This window comes from Eubalaena glacialis, chromosome 13 (genome assembly GCF_028564815.1).
Source record: "Eubalaena glacialis isolate mEubGla1 chromosome 13, mEubGla1.1.hap2.+ XY, whole genome shotgun sequence".
In the NCBI taxonomy this organism is placed as follows: domain Eukaryota; kingdom Metazoa; phylum Chordata; class Mammalia; order Artiodactyla; family Balaenidae; genus Eubalaena; species Eubalaena glacialis.
Window position 1 is genome coordinate 83037854 of NC_083728.1, and position 22771 is coordinate 83060624.

Consider the following 22771-nt stretch of genomic DNA (forward strand, 5'->3'; position numbering starts at 1 on the left):
ACATAAGAAACATCTCTTCCATTAAGTGCTTACCAGTTAGTTTGTTGGACAAGATATAAACAGCAATAAGAACAGTACTCAGCAGTATATGATCCCTGCCAGTGCAGAGTGGTAACAGTGTTCCAATTGGGGCAAGTTCACTGCAAACCAATGGCGTCGAATAAGTCTTCATAGAGAAACAAAGACTGAAATTGGCTGTGAAGGATGCATTCGATTTTCAAGGAGCGAAAGAGAAACAGGGACCAATTCTCTACATAGAGGAAATATCTGTCTATCTTCCCCACTCCTGACGTGGGCCAGCCTGTGGGGCAGGTTGCCCACATGATGCAGAATAGAAGCCTAATATTGCTGACTTAAGAGTTCTACAGCTTTCTCATTTTATAAATGAGGAAACCGAGATTTGGGGTACAAGGTCATAGACCCCAGGTCTTCTGACACTTGGTCTATTAGTCTTCCTTCACATACTGTGTTTAAAACCTCCTATAATTATACTACTAGTTCTCGGTTGGTCAGGAGTTACTTCAGACCATGATTGGAGTATGACTAATGCCTGGACAGCATAAGCTTTGCACGGACAGTAATTATATAAGAAAGAGTTGTTGATTTTTAATTTTTATCTACTTCGGAACTTTCTAATTCAGTGAAATCCCTGCAATAAATAATTAGTTGGTATGTGCAAATGCTTACTCTCTTGAGAAAGGTGCTATATTAATATAAAGAAAAAGGCCCTTTGGTGTCAAGCTCAGTACCTCTGAGCCTGGAAGTATCAATTAGCTGACAAATAAATTCCTAGAACAAAAGTGGATTTGATCTGTTACACGGAGGAGTCAAGGCAAAGACACAGTAATCACAAGTGATTGAGCCTGGAAAAAAGAGGGAAGACTCCGTAAACCACCAGAGAGAGGACTCTTGATTTTCATCTAATTTTTGATGATAGTTTTAGCAATATCTGCAAAGGGGAATATGGTATTTTAAGCTGCCTTTGTGTGAGGATAACAGGCTCTGTCTGTTATCCCTGTGCATAATTGGGTGGATGCTGTAACACTGCAGCGAGGGATACTAGCACCAAGTTCTGGTAGGTAAAACCTCAAGGCAGATAAATTGTCTTTTGAAATAAATGGAAACCATTTGATGATAGCCTGAGAGATTGCAAAAATCAGGCATATATTGAAAAAGAAGAATGGCTTTTCTCATAGGGCAACTGGGAGCTCCAAGAAATAATGTGTTTTACAGTAACTAACTAAATCTCATTCCTCACTCTGGAACCATCTTCCTTGGGTAAATACTATATATTAGCTATTGGTTAGAGCCGTGTGGAAAGGCCCAGTCATGTTTCTGGGCCTGAGCCTGGGACTGCAATTCTCTGGAAGCTGATTTCTTACTGTCGGGCTTGATTTTCTAACTGGCACATCTCCTGCAATTCCACCCATCACTTTTGGGGTCCATTTCACCACAAACCTGCTTCCTCCAGCCAAATGCCGATTCTTTCTTCTGTTATTCCACTTCTACTGGAAATTCCAACCTTTTTTTTTTTTTTCAGGTTAAGGGTTTGAAAACATCATCTTAGAGAAAAGTGTTCCTTTCTGTTTCTAAATTGATCTCTCCTTTTCTTGCAAGGCGCCATGTCCTTAAGCCATGTACTGAGAGGAGGCTGCATGGGTACTGGTGCTCATTCCTGGAACTCCCAAAGAAGACTGGAAGGGGTCTCAGATAGAGTACCACTGTCCCCATTTTTCAGATGAAGTGAAAGAGGCCCAGAGAACTTGTCAATCATGTCATAGCCATATTAATGTAAAGCAATTAGAAAGAAGAGTACCTGACACACAGTACACAAATTATTTAAATTACCAAGAGACAAAGCAGGAGCTCAGTCGGTGTAAGATGGACCAGTTTAGAAGGGGATGGTAGGGGACTTTCCTGGCGGTCCAGTGGTTAAGACTCCGTGCTTCCACACGGGTTCGATCCCTGGTCGGAGAACTAAGATCCTGTATGCCGCGTGGTGTGGCCAAAAAAGAAAAGCGGCGGGGGGGGGGGGCGGGGGGTGGTATATGGGGACAAAGAAAACCCACCAGGGTGGTTCACAGTTGGTGCTTCCCAAGTTTTGCATGCCCCAAGTTTCACAAAATGGTAACACAGGGCACACTCAGCTTGCTTGGGGCCAGGAATGTAGGGTCCAAGGCCCACCTGCTACCCTGACAACTGGGAGATAAGCATCTCAGCTCCCTGTAACTCACTATGCAAAGCCCAAGTTAAGCATTTGGGAAAAAAGTTGAGACTTTGACAGACAGTGGATGGGAAGTTTGGCTGAAAGGCTGTGTGGACTGGTAACAAGGATGGCTCAGACAGTGAAGATGTCAGTGGCAAGGAGGTCCAAGAAGATGTGGCTGGCTGTGCGTTGAGGTGCAGCCCAAGAAGAGCTAGGCCAGGCCTGAGCACAGATAGGAAAGCCCTGAGGAAGTCTCCAAGAGTCCTGCGGGAAGGTAGGGCCCCATTCTTGGGGAACTGAGGTCTTGGAGACACTAGCGGTGCTCAGTGCCCTGACTTGGGATAGAGTTGGCTTCAAAGCAGAAGGGAGGATTGAGCTGTAGGTGGGGGCCTGTGGGGTGGGGGATGGGCAGCCAGACAGGCCTTCAGAGGACATGGTGGGTGTCCTTGTCTCTGACTGTGGTCAGTGTTCTTCCCTCCACCGCACACAGTGATTTCAGCTCCTCAGTAGGTCAAGTGGGCAGTATCCATGTCAGTGGCACCTACAGGATGTGCCAGACCCTCCCTCTGGAGGCCCCTTGGGGGAGTCATCCCTCGAGCTGTAACCCAGCCGGAGTCTTACCTCCCTTTTCTCCACAAAAGAAAGTTCTTTCCATTAGCCACAAGCAACAAGAGGATCTCCCATCTCTAACCATAACTTCTTACAAAAATTAGTTCTCTTTTCTCTGATTATAAGAGCCATCAGTTTTGATCCAGAAAATGTAGAAAAGATAGAAAAATACTAAGAAGTGAATAAAAGCATCCACAATCTTACTGCAGTATCTTAATTCTTCTAGATGCCTTTTCTGTATATTACAACAGAGTGGTTAGAAACAAGGGCCTGGAGTCATAAAGGCCTGGAGTCATAAAGACCTGGGTTTGAGCCCTGCCTTTGCCACTGATTAGGTGTTTTATCTCCAGCAAGTTGCTTCACTTCTGTGTATTATTTCATTATCTATAACTTTTTTAGGTATTGATGCCTTCCTCTTGGGCTGTTATAAGAGTTAAGTAACATAATGCATATAAAGTACAGTTCGTGGTACCCAGTAAATATTTAATAAAGGATAGGTTTTTAAGAACAGGGATCATGTGCTATATAGTATTTTAAAAAGTGTTTTTTAATTTAACTGTGTAATCTTAGTATTTTTTTAATTTTTTAAATTTTTATTGGAGTATAGTTGATTTACAATGTTGTGTTTCTGCTGTACAGCAAAGTGAATCAGTTATACATGTATATATATCTACACTTTTTAAGATTCTTTTCTCACATAGGTCATTACAGAGTACTGAGTGCTATACAGTAGGTCCTTATTAGTTATCTATTTTATATATAGTAGTGTGTATATGTCCATCCCAATCTCCCAATTTATCCCTCCCCCCCCGACGAGTGTATTACATATGAATATTCTTAAAGAACAGTCATTACAAATCTGCATAGTGTTTCTAACCCTAAATTCTTATTCAACGTTGCAACTTGCTTGGACTGCTATTCATAAGAGATTAGAAAGTGTTAATAGTTGAATATATTCCAGCAATCACTTTTATGTCTGTTATAGTATGTTTTATGCTGAAGATATTCTGGTTTGCGCTTAGATAAGTCTAGGATCCATGTGCTTGAGTTTTCATTATTAGAGTACCTGTAATTAAAAGTTTGTTTACACAGGGAATTAAGAGTTGTCAGATATTTGCTAACGAACTTTAAAAATTAGACCCTATTCAAACATGACTCTATTTAAGACAAACCTGTATGGCATAAGTGTTTGGTCAGTTTGCAGATGACTTTCAGATGTTTTGGCAGTGCTAAATATAAAGCAAATGGAAATTGCAAGTTTTGTAAATAATATAGGATTTCATGAAGTCGATGAATGTGATATAGTAGGATGGCTCATTTCTCTCAAATCTATTGACAAATAAGGATCTCACAAGCAATTGAATAAAAGGAGATCAACCAAACCGAATAATAGAAAACAAAGAACAAGATATTAAATAGAAAAAACTGGAATGTCAAAGAATTTAGAGGAGCGCCTATCTTGGGTCCTCTGAATATCTTATAAGTTATGCTTCTCGTGATTGTGTCAAAGGTGTTGTGAAGGGTGATGTATCTATATTAACATAGAACATTGTTGGGAAAATTGTGCCCAAACTTCCCAGTCAACCCTTAAATCCTTTTTGCTTTTGAGAATATGATTAGAATTTTAACCTATAGTTTATTAAATAGAAAACAGAATCATCTCTTCATACATTCTCATTTTATTTTTCAAGATGAAGTTGCAGTCAAAAACTTTCCACTCTTCACACTGAGATTTTGGTCCCTGTTTTACAAGTATTCTTTTAAAGTAGCTCTTTTCCATTTTTTGGTGCCAGTCATCCTGGGATATCCAAAACCTTCTGTGTATGTTCTTCTGCATTGCTAACAACCAGTGTAGTGTGTTTCAGTGGGTGAGTGGGCTATACCCAGGTTACTCGCTCAGTGTGCTTCCCAGTGACTTGGTGACCATAACCTTCAGTAGATGAGACCTGAACGTCCACTTGAATTAGTATGCTTTGAACTTTTATGATTCTATTAATCTTGATTGTCCAGCTATGCTTATTATTGTGGCTTAATTAATATTGTTCAACTGGAAAGAGTCAGTGGGGGAGGTTTGCGGATTTCCCTCCTGGATGGAGAGCTTTGAAAAAGAAGTAGATGAGCATTAATTCTAGATCCTGGAGACTTTCATCTGCTTGCAGGTAGAGTGTTGAACTCATATGATATCTTTGATGTGTCCTCTGGTTATTGCATATTCAAAAGTGCCCTGGCATCTTCAAGCTGGGACCTTTCAACCCCCATCTACCTCTCTTTGTCATTTGCATTGACCAGGTAGAAACAGAAATGGTATAGTTTACACCCTTTGGAGTTTACACTGATTCTACTCTCCTTTGGTTTCTGATGATGGGCTAGTTTACATTCAGTGGTTGAGCTAACTGCCGTGCTGTGGGTTCAGAGGAACCCCTTAGTCTTCTCCTGTCCACTTATTCTTGCTCTGGTCACCATTCATTCTTTTCGCCTGTGTGTGTTTTCCAAATTAGTAGTTTGCTCTTGTGTGTTGACCTTTTTAATATTCTGTATTTTGATTGGTTGGTCTTAGTATTCTCTCTCATTTTCAGCCCGGCTGACCCTCCAGGGAAGAGGTGAAACAGCTATCCAATAAAAATACAAAATACTGAAAAGGTCAAAATGTACTATTACAATAAATTACCATAACTCAAACAGGGAAGTGGGCATTAAAATTCCAATACGTACAAGGATGGAGATTGGCATGAGAGTTGAAAATGGCACCGCATTAATGCATTTGGATGTCAGAGTTCACCCAGAAGAGAGTAAACATTCTAAAACCAGAGTCTGAACATTATCTTCTGAGTCTCCTATGCTGTCACATCCTGGCATTGTTGGATAATATAAATGCTGCACGGAACCAACTGCTTTCATCGTTTCTCCTTCTTCCCCAGAAGTGGGGACAAGAGGGGAAAAAAAAAGAAAGAACAAATATAGTCTCTGCAAGATGAAACTCTTAAATCAGGCTTGCAAGGAACCACTGACAATTTATGGCTGGTCAAGGCACAGAGCATCCATTTTATTTATTTTATTATCTGGGTTCTGTGGGCTGTCACTCGGCAGAAATGTCATGCGTATAAGATAGAAGAACAATTTTCAAAGCCCTTTTATCCCCTCCCCAGTTGGAATATTTATTCTAGGGATACGCTGCAAGATGTTGCAGAGAACGCTGAATTGGGAATTAGCAAACCTAGTTGTAACCCATCTCTGCCGTGGACTTCCTCTGGCTCATGCAAGTTACTTACACCCTTAACCTCGTCTGCCCTTATAATAACATCAAAGACTTTGTGAATCTTACACAGGACATTGGAGATCAAAGTACCAAAGTCAGTGTCTATCACTTTGTGAGTATCAAGCAATACCAACTCCCAAGCTCCCCTTCCTCCCAAACGCTGTGATCTTGGCAAGTCCCCTAACCTCTCTGAGCCGGGATCGTCATCTTTTTCCTAGAGCTAGAAGAAATCTAGTGGTAGAGTGTATGATTCAATGACTTGCCAGGAAGTCCCCCTCCTCCTTCCATCCCATGTGAGAAGCAGAAACGAAATAAATCAAATCTCCAACCTGGAAGGCCATTTCATATTGGTTGGATCAATAGCAAATCCATTTTCCCTGAGACATTGCCAGCAAACATCACTGGTGGCTACTGACAGCCGGGTTGTTGGCAGCTGTGGCCTGCTCACCTCGCCTGCCTGTCACCCGTCATGATGGCAGACCCCCACAGGGAGCAGGGTGAGCCATCAAACGCCTGACAGAACTTTAGGGGAGGGAGCCTCCTGCTCAGGGGCAACCACAATCTAATTGGCTCCTGCTTCAACAAATTATCTCTTAAGTGGTGGCGTGAAGAGAGCTGTGTTAATCTACTAAATCATAAACCTTCCCCACAGTGTGATGCTAAGATCCAGACAGATACTAATCTCCAGCCGTACTGTCAGTTATGGTTTTGACACCAACACTTTGAATTGCCAACAGAAAATTGTATTTGACATTTAATTCCAATCATGCAGTCTTTCATTGAAAGCGCTGTCAGTTTACCTTTATTTGGGAGAAGGGGAGACAATATGCTCGTGTCTTCTGGTAATTTTTCTTTTCCTGGTAGGAGGTGGGGGTGGAGAGGAGAAAGGAGGAAAAATCAAACTTCAAATAATGTACCAATTGAAGAAGTACTTTAATCCTCATGGCAGCCTGATGCTGAATCCCACATGCCTTTGGTTTTTAGAGTCTCAAATTTGCTGCATTCCAGCAAATCTCCATCATTTTACACAGATTAGGAATTAATTCAGGTCAAATAAGGATTAATTAATCAGTAGAAACCAGCCAGTGGCATCAATGTGCCAACAAGCATTTTAAAATAATCTGCTCTGATTTTGAATAGGTATTTTCTGAGGGTGGGGCCTCTGGAGTATTATTGCAATCAGGTAGCCAACAGAGCTAGAAAGGAGGGAAAATGTCAGTTTAAATCTCACCTGCCACTGAAATTCCACCTTTCTTAAATTGGGTCCTGGGAAGTGAAGAGATGGAAAAAGGGCTGGAAAGAGGTGCTGTATTCAGAGGGCAAGAGAGCAAGCCTTAAAGGCTAGGGTTCTCAAGCTCGAGAGTGCTTGGGAACCACCTGGAGGGCTTGTTAAAAGACAGATGGCTCAGTTTAGTTCCTTTTTATGGCTGAGTAATATTCCATTGTATATATGTGCCACATCTTCTTTATCCATTCATCTGTTGATGGACACTTAGGTTGCTTCCATGTCCTGGCTATTGTAAATAGGGCTGCAATGAACATTTTGGTACGTGACTCTTTTTGAATTATGGTTTTCTCAGGGTATATGCCCAGTAGTGGGATTGCTGGGTCGTATGGTAGTTCTATTTTTAGTTTTTTAAGGAACCTCTGTACTGTTCTCCATAGTGGCTGTATCAATTTACATTCCCACCAACAGTGCAAGAGGGTTCCCTTTTCTCCACACCCTCTCCAGCATTTATTATTTGTAGATTTTTTGATGAAACTGAATTATTTGTAGTGAGGTGGATGGACCTAGAGACTGTCATACAGAGTGAAGTAAGTCAGAAAGAGAAAAACAAATACCGTATGCTAACACATATATATGGAATCTAAAAAAAACGAAAGAAAATGGTCAGAAGAACCTAGGGGCAAGACGGGAATAAAGATGCAGACCTACTGGTGAATGGACTTGAGGATACAGGGAGGGGGAAGGGTAAGCTGGAACAAAGTGAGAGAGTGGCATGGACATATATACACTACCAAAAGTAAAATAGATAGCTAGTGGGAAGCAGCCGCATAGCACAGGGAGATCAGCTCGGTGCTTTGTGACCACCTAGAGGGGTGGGATAGGGAGGGTGGGAGGGAGGGAGATGCAAGAGGGAAGAGATATGGGGACATATGTATATGTATAACTGATTCACCTTGTTATAAGGCAGAAACTGACACACCATTGTAAAGCAATTATACTCTAATAAAGATGTTAAAAAAAAAAAAAAAGACGATGGCTATTGGGTACCACCCCCAGAATTTCTGATTCAGCGGTTGGAGGTGGGGCCTGAAAATCTGCAGTTTTAACCACTTCCCGGGTCATGCTGACATTGCTGGCTCTGGACCACACTTTGAGAATCACTGCTTCAAAGTCAATATAGCCTTCAGACAGGACAGGATGGAATCATGTACTATGAGACAAGAGAAAGGGGCTGGGCAGACATTGACCCCCAAATAGTACAGAAAGCACGTCAGAACTTTCAGGTATGGCAGGTAGGTCAGAAGCATGACTCCAAACCAGCCAATATTGGAGGACCAAGGGATCAATAATGTGGTGTGGCTAATCTTTTTCCCTTCACTTGTTGCCTTCCCAACCCTTTGACTATTTCGGCAATACAGAGGGAAGGAAGGAGTGGGGCCAAAGGTCAAACTGAAGGTAACCTATCTGAAGTACTGAAGATGAAATGAAAGGGAAAACTATTAGTTAGGATGATGTTTTCTCATCATTACTGGGAGGCACTCAGGTATAGTGGAAAGAGTACTGGATTGGGATTCAGAAAAATCTAAGTTAGGGTTAAGTCTTGGCTTTATAACTTAACTGTTACTTGAGATCTCTAAGCCTCAATTGCTTCATCTGTAAAATGGAGGTAGTAATATCAAATTAAGTGAGAAAATGCACAAAATATTTGCTCAATAAATGCGTGCTTCCTTTCTTTCCCACAGATGTCCATCATCCAGGCCATTTTTTCCTTCATGTGAGAGTAGCTGTGTTAGTGTAATAAGGAAGAACCTTTTGTATTCTACTACAAGTTAATCACTAAAGGGGTGTTGCCTACAAGCTTTAATTATACATAATGGCCCATCTCTGGGATCACCTCCAGGTCAAGGGGACATCTTCCCAGGTAATGAGCATTAAGCTAAAATACCTCTGTTGGACTTCCCTGGTGGTGCAGTGGTTAAGAATCCGCCTGCCATTGCAGGGCACATGGGTTCGAGCTCTGGTCCGGGAAGATCCCACATGCTGCGGAGCAACTAAGCCCGTGCGCCACAACTACTGAGCCTGCGCTCTAGAGCCCGTGCGCCGCAACTACTGAAGCCCACACACCTAGAGCCTGTGCTCCTCAGCAAGAGAAGTCACTGCAATGAGAAGCCTGCGTGCAGGAACGAAGACCCAACGCAGCCAAAAATAAAAAATAAATAGATTTATTTAAAAAAAAAAACAAAAAACCTCTGTTTAGCTCACAGGAAACATCCGGACCAGGCCCACCTGTGAATGACTGCAGGGAGGAAGAAATTAACACATCCCTTCCCGAGGCTGATGGGAACCAGGAAGTATTTGACTTTACTCCCTCCCCTTTTAGTATAAAAGGAGCCTGAATTCTAAATCAGGCAAGATGGTTCTTTGGGGCACGAGCCCACCATCTTCTCCATCTGCTGGCTTTCCGAATCAAGTCATTATTCCTTGGCTCAAGAACTCACCTCTCGAGTTTTGGCCTGTTGTGTGGCGAGCAGTACAAGCTTAGACTCCATAGCATTAGTATCGACTCCACTGTTGTTATTGAACAGATAGAATTGCTTGAAATGTCCCCTTGACCTGGAGGTGATTTTGTTACCCCCACTTCACTCAGATAAGACACCCATCTTTGTGAGAAGACCTTGTGAGGTCAGTTTGCTATCTGAGCATTTGGGCTGGAGAGGAAGGGAGGGGGAGATGATGAAAGCTGGAGAGGGATAAAGAGAAGGCCTGAGGAGGAGAAGGAGGTGGTCTCCCCCTTTTTTGTAGACTCTAGGGCCCCTAGGATGGCATCTAGTGCTGCCCAGGAGAGGAAGGCCTGATCCCTGCAGTGGGAATTCCACTCAGAGATGTTGCTGTGAAGAAATACTCCACTTATATGAATGTGCCACACAGGAGGCATTCTATTCCCATGGCAACAGTGACAGAAACAGGCAAAACTTAGTCTCCTTCAACTGGGCTTTTTTTTTTTTTTAATATTTATTTATTTGGTTGCACCGGGTCTTGGTTGTGGCAGACGGGCTCCTTAGTTGCAGCAGGCAGGCTCCTTAGTTGCGGTAGGCGGGATCCTTAGTTGTGGCATGCGAACTCTTAATTGCAGCATGTATGTGGGATCTAGTTCCCTGACCAGGGATTGAACCTGGGCCCCCTGCATTGGGATCGCGGAGTCCTATCCACCACGCCACCAGGGAAGTCCCTCAACAAGAAGCCAAGTGTGCCTCTTGGCTTCTTGTAAGTAATTCTCCTGGGTTGACCTAAACTTTCTAGCCCTTTGTATGTCAACCACCCAAGGGGGATGCCAGACCGCCATGGCTTGGTGAGGGGATTTCATTCAACAACTATTGGCTGAGTGCCTCCTTGGGGGGCTGATTGTTAGGGGCACACAGAGGAATAAGACACAGACCTATATGGCCCTTGCCCCAAAGGACTATAGGGTCCTGTGGGGGGACATTTAATCTCAAAATTATTTTGCACTATGGAATGTGTTACAACAGGACCAAATAAGATGACAGATGACAGCCACTGATTCAGCAAGAAATAATCAGGTGGATTTTTATGGTGAGGAACTTGGCCTTGAAAGGAGAGACTAGCAAAAACCTGGCAGGTCTCTGTCCTGGAGGAACCAGTGTCGCAGGCAGTTTATCAAAACGGGTCTGGTGGCCAGAGGCTGGGGTACAGGTGTTGTTATGGTTAATTTTATATGTCAACTGGATGGGGCCAAGCCCAGATTAAACATTATTTCTGGGTATGTCTGTGAGGGTGTTTCTGGATGAGATTAGCATTTGAATTGGCAGACTCAGTAAAATAAATTGCCCTCCCTAATGTGGGTAAGCATCATCCAATCCTTCAAGGGCCTGAATAGAACAAAAGAGTACAGGAAGGAGGAGTTTGCCCCTTTTGCTGCCTGCCTGCCAAGTTGGGACATCGGTCTTCTCCTGCCCTTGGACTGGGACTTACAGCCGTCAGTGTTCCTGGTTCTCAGGCCTTTGGACTCGGATTAGAACCATACCACTGGCTTTCTTGGTTCTACAGCTTATAGATGGCAGATCGTGGGGCTTAGCTTCCATAGTTGTGGGAGCCAATTCCTTATAATAAATCTCTTTACACCTATATCTCCTATTGGTTCTGTTTCTCTGGAGAATCCTAATACAGGTGACAATGGGGAAGAAGCTCAGTTTTCAGAATTAGGCTACCTAATCAAAACTGAGCTGCCCTAAGTCTGAATGCCCAGGGTATGGAAGTCGAGCTCCCAATTCTTCCCAATTAAAAGCAAGAGTGGCCCAGAGGTTTGGGAGGGGTTGAGCCTTCACCTGGGCCCAGGAGGCTCCAGGAGGGCTGGTTGGGCAGGGATCAAGGTAGGCCCTTATTCTCATTGGCTGCATCCTGTTTTCAGGTGGTGGGTGTACCAGACAAAACCTTGAAGGCCCTGTACCACTCTTTTCCAGAAGTGGTCTGTCTGGTACTAAAGGGAGAGACTGGAGAAGAGAGATTCCACTGGGGCCGTTGGGCTGTAACCTGCAGCTGCAGGAGGACTCCATTGCTCTTCTGAAGCTTCCAGCAATGAAAGAGGGGCCCTTCCTCGAATGCTTGCTGCCTCTTTTGTTTTTTCCATATTCCCTGCCATTTCTTGGGAGTGGAGAATGGGGTGTAGGGAGTGTGTGTGTGTGCGTGTGCGTGCACCTGTTTGCACACGCTTCCTCGCTGGTCCACGTCTAATACTCTTGTTGTGAGAAGACCTCGAGGCAGCGGCAGCCGCAGCGGCAGCCGCAGCGGCTGTGGCAACAGCAGGGACCGACATTGTTGAGAAACTCAGAAGATGTGTGAATTGTCCATTTCACACTGCTCCTTTAATGCCAACGCCCTCCCTGGTGATAATGAAACAGGAGGACAGGAATATTGTGTTTTCTCTTCCTGCTACTTTCTGGGGCAGCTGGCTGCTATGCAGTCTTGTGAAAACTGTAGTCACCAAGTGAGAGCCACCTGACCAGGGTGCCGGATGCTTCCTGGTCCTCTGGGGTGCTTGTTTATTGCATCTTTCACCATATCAAGGCCTAATGAGAGTAAGCCTACGTCTCCAATCTTAACTGGGGGAAGGGAGCCTAGCACAATGCCTTTCTTGAGGTAGACATCCAGCAAACATTTATTAATGATCATGATGGTGATAAGCACAAAGAGAATTGGAAATATAGTGATGGTAAGATTTGGTTGATGCCTCTTCCCCCGTCCGCCTGACACCAGATTTGAACAGGAAGAGTTATATTAGTATTTGGAGGTTTTTTCTCTACGGAGCATCATCTTTATAGAACATCGCTGCCATCAAGGTCAACATGTAACCTTGGATCAGTAACTTGGCATCTTTGAAGTCTCAGGTCCCCCCACTTCCTGGAGTTATCATGAGAATCAAATAAGATCAAACGTGCTTAGTATAAATTAACTCAATATATATCAATGGTTATGATAATTGCATGGCATAGTGGTTAAGGACATGGACTCTGGGGCCAGACTGCCTGGGTTTAAACTCGGACTCTGCTGCTTACATGCCATATGATCGTGACTTCTCTCTGTCTCAGTTTCCTCATTTGTGAAATGAGGATATGGGATTTTATGACAATTCAGTAAATTAATTTTTGTAAAGTGCTTGGAGTAGTTCTTGGCATGTAGTAACTGCTGTCTAAGTGTTCACGAAATAAGTACATGAAATTAGGTATTGTACTACAAAGTATCATATGGAGAAAATCTCTTGACAATGAGGCAGACAGTAAAATCCAACTTTTCCTAAAATCGCCACTTTTGGATGATTTCTGTATTGGCCAGCTTTACCCACTCAACATACAATCTCACATCTCAGTGGCTTACAGAAACAAACAGTAATTTCTTGCTTGTGTTTTAGGTGGGCTGCTGTGGGTCTGTGTGTCTCTTCTCCATGTATCTCATCACTCTGGGACCCAGGCTGGAAGAGTAGTCCCAGTGTGGGACATGCCCACACTTTTGACAGAGGAAAATATCAATTAGTCTGAGCAGAGCTCTGCAATTACATTGAAAACTTCTGTTAGGATGTGACATGGTCAAGCCCAGGCAAGTCACGTGGCAGTGGACTTGAATGCACAATTTCCTTTCTGGGAAGGGGCTAGTGTAAACAGTGTGGCTCTCTACTGCAAGAACCAAAGTAGTGAGGAGATATGGTACCATTTCACATGAAGAACACTTGAAAGCATTTCTGTGAGTTCATAGAGATACTCATCCTTTTTTTTCTCCCTCGTTATGGTACAGGTGACTGAATTGTTATCCCATAATTTGTTTTAACTAGTCATTTATTGATGAACAGGAAAGTTATGCTTTTACAAACAATGCTGAAATAAATAACCTATGCCCATGTCATTTTGCATGTGGCATTGCTAGGTATGCAGGGCCAAAGATTTATGTTATGTTTTGTCAGCTTGTTCTATCATAGACTGGGAGAACTGAATTAAAGTCTTCTGCAGCTGGCAGGTTGCTGTTTATTTTTCTGTATGTCTAGATAATTTCTGCTTTAGGAATATTGCTGCTATGTAATCAGGTATATAAATATTCATAACTGATATCTTAATTGTGGACTGTACCCTTTAGCATTATAAAATGTCCTTCTTTGTATCATTTAATGCTTTTTGGCCTTAATTCTACTTTGTATAGTATTAATATCATAAACTCTGCTTTCATTTTGTTTGTATTTGCCTGGTATACCTTTGTCCAGTCTTTTATTTTTTAAAATCATTTTGTTTTATTCTATCTCTTTACAACATAGAGTTTGGATTTTCTTTATGCTATGATCTGAAAAACTTTTACTTTTAATAATGATTGAGGCTCATCTACATACTGATACGTATGTTTGGGTTTAGTTTTTCATATTATTTTATGTGTACTCTTTTTATAATTGCTTCTGCACATTTACTCTGTGATCTTTGCTTTCTGTGTGTGTGTAGTTCTTCTGATATTTAGGAAGGCTGGTACCTTTGTTCTAGTTGCTGCCATCATAAAATTAATTATAGCTTTATATAATTCTCATAGTCCCTATTTCTTTACACAGTATCTAATGGTTTCCTAATATGAACAGTTATAAACTTAATGTGTTTCCTGTTCTTTTGTCCTTCCTTCCTTCTCCTTAGTTTCCCAAATTTAGTCAATAATATCTTGCTTGCAGTTTACAGTTGAACTGTCAGTAAGCTTTTATTTCTTCTCATACACCTCGGGTACTTGATTTGTCAGCTTTAAATAATGTTCTCGGACTCTTATCTGTTACAGATCAGGTAAATGGCAGAATTACTATATCTCCTTCCTTCTTGGTCTTCCCTGGTCCGTTTTTGTAAACTTTTCTTTTGTTGTTGTTATTTCTAGGTTGTCAGGGTATATAACACTTACATTCTCTTCCATCATCCAAACCTATGTTTGTGTTTCATTTTTTGCTCTTAGGTGAATGTATTTAAGACTCTTGCGCTAGAACCCAAGGCATTTCTCACACTGCTGTGGATTATCCTCTGGAAGTTTCCTCAAGAACTGCTGTGGAATAACGTTCCTTGAGTTTTTGCAGGTTCAGAACTGTTTGTTCAGAGTCATTATTCTTGGAGAATGATTTGGATAAATATAAAATTCTTGGCTCAGATGTTGAATCCTTGGGGATTTTTAGGCATCTCTCCAGTGTCTTGAAGTGTTGAATGTGGAGAAATCTGAAGTCAGCCTGATCTTTCTCTCTTGTAATCGAACTTTCAAATGCTGGATCAAAAGATTCTGTATCTTTAAAGTCCAGCAACTTTGCCAGGCAATGTCTCAGTGTTCACTGTTCTGGATCAGTTTTCCTGACCATGAGAGGCCTTTTCAACACGCAAAATCAAGCCTTTCATTTCAGGCTGGTTGAATTGTATTGTTAAGTATTTGTTTTCCTTCATTGTTCTGGTTCATTTTATTTTTTGTATTTTAAGGGAGTCTAGTATTGGGTCTCCTTCGTCTGTCTTTCACATCTATAATTTTATCTCTCATGTCTGTAACTCATTTCATTTTGTGTCCTTTTATTCAAGTTTCACATACCTGTCTCTATATCCCTTATTCTGTTTTCTTCAGTGTCTGTTCTGCATTTTGCACCTTAATGCTTTTGTTTTCATTTCTGTGGTGTTTATTCTATTTATTTCTACTTCTTCCTTGAGCTTTGCCAGCCACATTTCATTGTGAAATTTTTGAAATGAATAATTTTTCTACCTTTTGCCCATATTTTTTCTTATAGACTCTCTGCATTGGTGCTGAAGCAGTTATCTCTATTATTATTGTTGTTGTTATCTGTCTATAATCTATATGATATACATTTTTTAACCTTTATATCTAAATTCTTTTATCCTTTTTAAATTTTTAAATTGAAGTATAGTTGATTTACAATGTTGTGTTAGTTTCTGGTGTACAGCAAAGTGATTCAGATATATATACATACATATATATATAATCTTTTTCATATTCTTTTTCATTATGGTTTATTACAGGATATTGAATATAGTTCCCTGTGCTCTATAGTAGGACCTTGTTGTTTACCTATTTTATATGTAGTAGTTTGTATCTGATAATCCCAAACTCCTAATTTATCCCTCCCCCACCCCCTTTCCCTTTTGGTAACCATAAATTTGTCTTCTATGTCTGTGAGTCTGTTTCTGTCTTATAAATAAGTTCATTTGTATCATATTTTAGATTCCACATATACGTGATATCAGCAGAGATTAGGCACATTCAGGGTGGTATGGCCGTAGACAACGTGATATCATATGATATTTGTCTTTCTCTGTCTGATTTACTTCACTTAGTATGATAATCTCTAGGTCCATCCATGTTGCTACAAATGGCGTTATTTCATTCTTTTTTTTAACGGCTGAGTAGTATTCCATTGTTTATATATACCACTTCTTTACCCATTTATCTGTCAATGGACATTTAGGTCAGCGGTCCCCAACATTTTTGGCACCAGGGACCAGTTTTGTGGAGGACAGTTTTTCCGCGGATGGGGTGGGGGGATGGTTCAGGTGGTAATGCAAGCGATGGGGAGCGGCAGATGAAGCTTCACGTGCTCGCCTGCCACTCACCTCCTGCTGTGTGGTCTTGTTCCTAACAGGCTGTGGACTGGTACCGGTCTGCGGTCCAGGGGTTGGGGGACCCTGATTTAGGTTGCTTCCATGTCTTGGCTATTGTAAATAGTGCTGCTGTGAACACTGGGGTGCATGTATCTTTTCGAATGAGAGTTTTCTCTGGGTATATGCCCAGGAGTCGGATTGCTGGATCATACGGCAACTGTATTTTTAGTTTTTTAAGGAACCTCTATACTGTTTTCTATAGTGGCTGCACCAATTTTCATTCTCACCACAGTGTAAGGGGGTTCCCTTTTCTCCACATCCTCTCCAGCATTTGTTATTTGTAGACTTTTTAATGATGGCCATTCTGACCAGTGTGAAGTCGTATCTCATTGTAGTTTTGATTTGCTTTTCTCTAATAATAGTGATGTTGAGCATTTTTTCATGTATGTATGTATGTCTTCTTTGGAGAAATGTCTATGTAGGTCTTCTGCCCATTTTTTGATTGGGTTGTTTGCTTTTTTGTTATTGAGTTGTACGAGCTGTTTGTGTATTTTGGAAATTAAGTCCTTGTCGGATGCGTTGTTTGCAAATATTTTCTCCCAGTCTGTTGCGTGATATTATATATGCGATTACTGCTATTATTATTCTTGTTCCAGCAATGAATAATGATGATAATGCCATTGTTGTTGTTGGTGGTGTTATTCATAACGGAATGAGCTGGATTTTCTGAGCCAGCTCATGGGCGGGAGATCCTGTGTGGGGAGGGGCCCGGGCAGCCTCTGATGCTTGCTCCCTCCCGTGCCCCACGAAGATAGACTGCTGCTGTGAGCCAGCGGGGTCCCAGAGCGTCCAAGTCACCTGTTCTGGCCACCTAGTCCCTGTAAGCATGCAGCGAGCCTTCACCTTCAGGCCATGTCATTTAGGTGGCACTTTCTGAAATTTGTCCCTGCTGGACTCTCCCGTCTCTTTTTTTTCTTCTACTCTTCACTTCCCCTAACTGAATCTCAGTCCAGTCGCGGCCTGTTCAGGGCACCCTTACATGTACTTTGGGTTATATTCATCTTCAAATTCTATGGAAACCACAGTTTGTGTAGTTTATAATTCTCTTTTTGCTTTTGTGTGACTTCTAGGGGGAGAAGGAGTAAAATGAGGAGAAGCCTACTTATTTACGTAGCCATGTTCAGACTAGAAGTCTTGCTTCTGAAACCAACTTGAAATCCATGTACTGTTGATATTCTTTTGCAGCGCTGTTGTGTGGCTTAATTTAAAGCCTGGGGTGCTTGGTTGTAAGGAGAGAAATTTGCTTTATAAAATAGAGTTTTCTCTCAGCAAGGGACAAAGAATACTCGAAACAGTGTTATTCTTCATGATAATGGTACTTTTAGTATCTACCAATTCTGGATAACTGTCTCAGGAATCCAGAAAAGATGCTTTTACAAAGCAATTATCAAACTTGTATCATTTATGCCTGCCAGCTCTGAGAGTGGCTGTCCTGTTTATTGATTTCTGATCCGCAGCTGGAGAATGACTAGAATTTTGGCACCCAGTGGTGACATCAGAACAGCCCTGGGTTATAGTGCAAAGGGTGCTCTCATACACAGTTGGTAGGGATATAAATTGGTACAGGATTTCTGGAGGGACTCTGGCAGTCTGTATCAAGAGACTGGAAAAAAAAAATCATACCCTTTCACCCAGTAAGCCTATTTTTAGGAATTCAGCTTACAGATATAATCAGAGACTCAGTCAGAGATCAGTGCCCAAAAATAATTACAAAAAATTGGAAACTGCTTAAGTGATCAAGGGTACTAGTTAAACTGTGGTGCATTCATAGGATGGAGTAGAAATCATTCATTAAAATAATCTTTCTGTTAACATTTCAGTGATGTGGGAAAATGCTTATGGCACTATGTTAGAGTAGGATATAAAAATCTCTAAACCTTGTGATCTTAGTTATGTAAAATATGCAGAGAAAACAACTGGAAAGAAATCAGCATTAATAATGATCATTTCTAGTTATGAAACAATGGAGTCATACTTATTTGCTGTTTATACTTTGCTGTGTTTTGAAATTTTTCTACAATGAGCACATCTAATGTATTTTATATTGTCCTTTTATTTTTAATTTAAGTTTTAAGGACATACATTCAAGTGGAACAAATTCAAAAGGTATAAGGATAGATAGCAAACATCTCTGTCTCTCATTCATTTGTTCACTCATTCATTCAGTTGCCTACTTCTTCTCCCTGGAGGCAGCAGTATTATTAGTTTCATGGGCATACTTTTGGAGTTATTCTATGCAATCCAAGTAAACCCCCCCACACAGATATCTTTTTTTCTCTCTCTTTCTTATATAAACAGTAGCATGCCTATATGTACACCATTCTGTTCCTTTTTTTTAACTTAGTAATATTTCTTGGCAGTGATGTCATATCAGTATTTAAAGGACTTAGATTCTTAGGAATTCTTGCATAGAATTCCATTCTTCACAAGTATCTCAGTTTTAAAAAAATCAACACAAACTATTATGAATCCTTTTTTTTGTTATAAACAATGTTGTGATGAAGAACCTTGGACGTATGTCATTTCAAACATGTATGACTTTTATAATCAGTAACAGCTGATTACAGCTGTCAACAGGGCTCTAAGAGGTGGCTTGTCAAAGAGACAAGTTCTTGTCTGTGTCCAGCTCAACAACGCTGTGTTGATTGGAACAAGACTGGGATGGGCAGGAGAGACAGAAAGGAAGGAAGCTCTTTCATGGCTGGGGGGATGCAAGCTGTGTCATAGGTATAGCATTAATTAAGTTAGGCTTCTTTCCCAAGTAGCAGTTAGTCCTCTTTAGAAAGCTTTGTCCACCTAACTTACATCCATGGAACATCTCATCTAAAACTCAATGCTCATAATCTACTGCTATTATCTCACAGTGTCACCTCTGCAAACTTTACCTCCTTTGACTCTTGTGGTTACCCTATGAAATAGGATAGAGCAGTTAATACCCTATCTCATGGGCAGGGATAGTTAGCAAGCACTGGGTCCCCCATTTGGTTACTGTTCTAGTGTAGACAGAGCCAGCTCTCTCCAGTTCCAGCCTCTGGTCTCTTCTTCCTGACCATGATGCACATGACAACTTTAGCCTTCTCAACTTCTTTCTTCTGACAACCATTTATTGCAAGACAACTCATTTACTTACTAGGGGCAATATTTCACCACCTGCTTCTCTTGGAGATTTTACCAGGATGTCACATTGCTTAAAACTAGACCTTCTATGTTTGATTTCTTCATTGAGATTTTATGGCTCTGGTGGGCTATTTCCAACTAAAAATATTGTAGCTATTCTCATTGGCACTGAACTTTAGGGTCTCTGTCTCCAATTTATCTCAGTGTTAGAGCAGACCCAGAGCTGTTTTCTGAGGAAAATCTTGGCCCTGAATGGGGCTACTCACTCAGCTCACCTCAAGCTTATATCCTGGTTGGGCTCCTTAATTTATAGGCAAGGATGTCAAACATGCTTTTTGCTCTGCTGGCTGTTAAGCATGAAGATCAGCTCTTAATCAGCACTGTGGAGTGTCTGTCCTCCAGGTCCTTGTTGGGGGGCAAAACCCTGAATTCTTTGCTACCTAATTCTTAACCAACACTCAGCAAAACTCTAGTCTTCTACTCTGATTGCCTGTATATCCTTTATTGCCACCTGTCTATAATACCTTTCTCTCCTCTAGAATCGGACTTAAAATTTTAATATATTCATTAATTCAGTCAACAGGCATAGAGCACAACTAGGTACTAGGACTAGGTACAAGTCTACCTATTGGGAATACAGCTGTGAACAAGACAAAGCTCCTACTCTCAAGGAATTTATATTCTATTTGGAAGAGAAAGATAGACATTGAACAAATAAACAAGTGAAGATATAGTATGTCAGATAATTGTAAGTGCTATAGAGAAAACTAAAGCAATTTAAAAGAAAGTGAATGTGTGTGTGTGTGTGTGTCACACGATTTCATATAAGAAGGTTTGGGAAAGTTTCACAGTCATATAACATTTGGGTAGAGATCTGAAAGAAGTGAAGATGTGAGGCACTTACTTAGAAGAGCATTCTAGGTGGAGGGCATGGTGGGCACTGAGGTCTTTAAGCTTAACTGGGCTTCTCGTGTTTGGGGACCAACATGGCTGGAACAAAGAGAGAGAAAGGAAAGTGGAAAGAGTTGAAATTAAAGAAATAATGGTGGTGCACGGGAGGGCACCGTGGTTAGTGTGGGTGGCCTGTAGGTGTATTAGGCAGGGTTCTCCAGATGTGTATATTTGTTATTATATATGTATAATATACTATTATGTATACTATTATGTAATTAAGAGAATAATGAGGAATTGGCTCACACAGTTATGGAGGCTGAGATGTCCCATGACCTGCTATCTCCAAGCTGGAGACCCAGGAAGCCAGTGGTGTAATTCCAGTCTGAGAGCTGGCAGGCTTGAGACCCAAAAAGAGCTGATGTTTCAGTCTGAGCCTTAAAGAGAAGACCAGTGGCCCAGTTCACATCAGTCAAATAGGAGAAGTTCCCTCTTACTCAGCTTTTTTGTTCTATTCAGGTCTTCAACTGATCGGACCAGGCCCACCCACATTAAGTAGGGCAATCTGCTTTACTCAGTCTACAGATTTCAGTGTTAATCTCATCCAGAAACACACTCACAGACACACCCAAAATAATGTTTGACCAAATGTCTGGGCACCCTGTGGCCCAGTTAAGTTGACACATAAAATTAACCATCACTGTAGGCAATAGTAGTTCTGGCTTCTGCTTGGAGAAAGATGGGGAGCCACTGGAGAGGTTTGAACAGGGGAGTGACATGAGCTGACTTAAGTTCTAGCAGGACCACTGGCTGCTGTGTTGAGAATAGACTAGGGCAGGGAGGAGGGGGAAGGGCAAAGTGAGGGCAGAGAGAAGAGTTAGGAGGCAACTGAAATAGACTAAGTGAGAAATGAGGGTGGCTTGGACTAAAATGGTATTGGTGGAAATGGTGTGAAAGTGTTCTGTTTCTAGATACATTTTTAAGATAGAGCCTCTGGGGCTGCACAGGACTTTGTACTGTTGTGACAGCACCTCTTATTTTTCACTGTAATTATCTACTCCTGCATTTGTTGCTATTTTATTAATCTTTGTGAAAATAGCAACATGGTAATAATGGCTAACAGCTATTTTTTAAAATAATTAATTAATTAATTAATTTTTGGCTGTGTTGGGTCTTCGTTGCTGTGTGCGGCCTTTCTCTAGTTGCAGCGAGTGGGGGCTACTCTTTGTTGCGGTGCACAGGCTTCTCATTGCAGTGGCTTCTCTTGTTGAGGAGCATGGGCTCTAGGTGTGTGGGCTTCAGTAGTTGTGGCATGCGGGCTCAGCAGTTGTGGCTCGGGGGCTCTAGGGTGCAGGCTCAGTAGGTGTGGTGCATGGGCTCAGTTGCTCTAAGGCATGTGGGATCTTCCCAGACCAGGTCTCCAACCCATGTCCCCCGCATTGGCAGGCGGATTCTTAACTACTACGCCACCAGGGAAGCCCTGGCTAACATCTATTGAGCTATACTCTGTGTCAGGGACTGAGCACACTTCATACATGTTATCTCCTTTGATTCTCACGTCAACCCTATGAACTTATTATTTACACAATTTTATGTAGGGTGTTCATCAGGTCTGGAAATATGGATAATATTATTTATATTTTAATAGGTTGAACATGTCCTTGATGACATTTTGTATATTTGTCTCTGTTTTCACCCTTACAGACGTCCTGTAAATGAGGTTTAGAAACTTACCTAAGATCTCATGCCAGTCAATGCCTAGCACTGTGTTTAGTACTGTGCAGGTATGGAAAATAAGCCATATTCATTCCTTCACAGATATTTCTGCGACCCACTGTGTGTCAAACATATGGAGGACTGGGGACACAGCATTGGAAAGATAGAGTTGCTTCCCTCTTGAAGCTTGTGTTCTAATGGAATGGCGTAGTGGGGGGTCAATGAGTAATCCTTTTTGGTGTGAGTGGAAGAATAGAAAAAGGCCTTGGAGTGGTGAGTAGGCACAAGATAGTTGGGAACCTTGTAAGCCCAGGTGAGGAGCTTTATTCAGACAGGAAGCAATGGCTCTAGTTAGGTAAAGACAATGAGAGCTCTGTGTATGACAAAGGGTTGTGTCTTCCCGGCTCATCTGCTGTGTCTTCCCCCCACCCCCATTCTCCTACAGTGCAGTTACAGAAAAGTACTGGCTAGACTAAAACTCCTATCCCTTTGACTTGATGCTAGGCTAACAGGACACCTCCTCAGTGGGACATCAAAGCAAGTGACGGAGCAGCAAGAGAAGTCGCCTGCAGAGC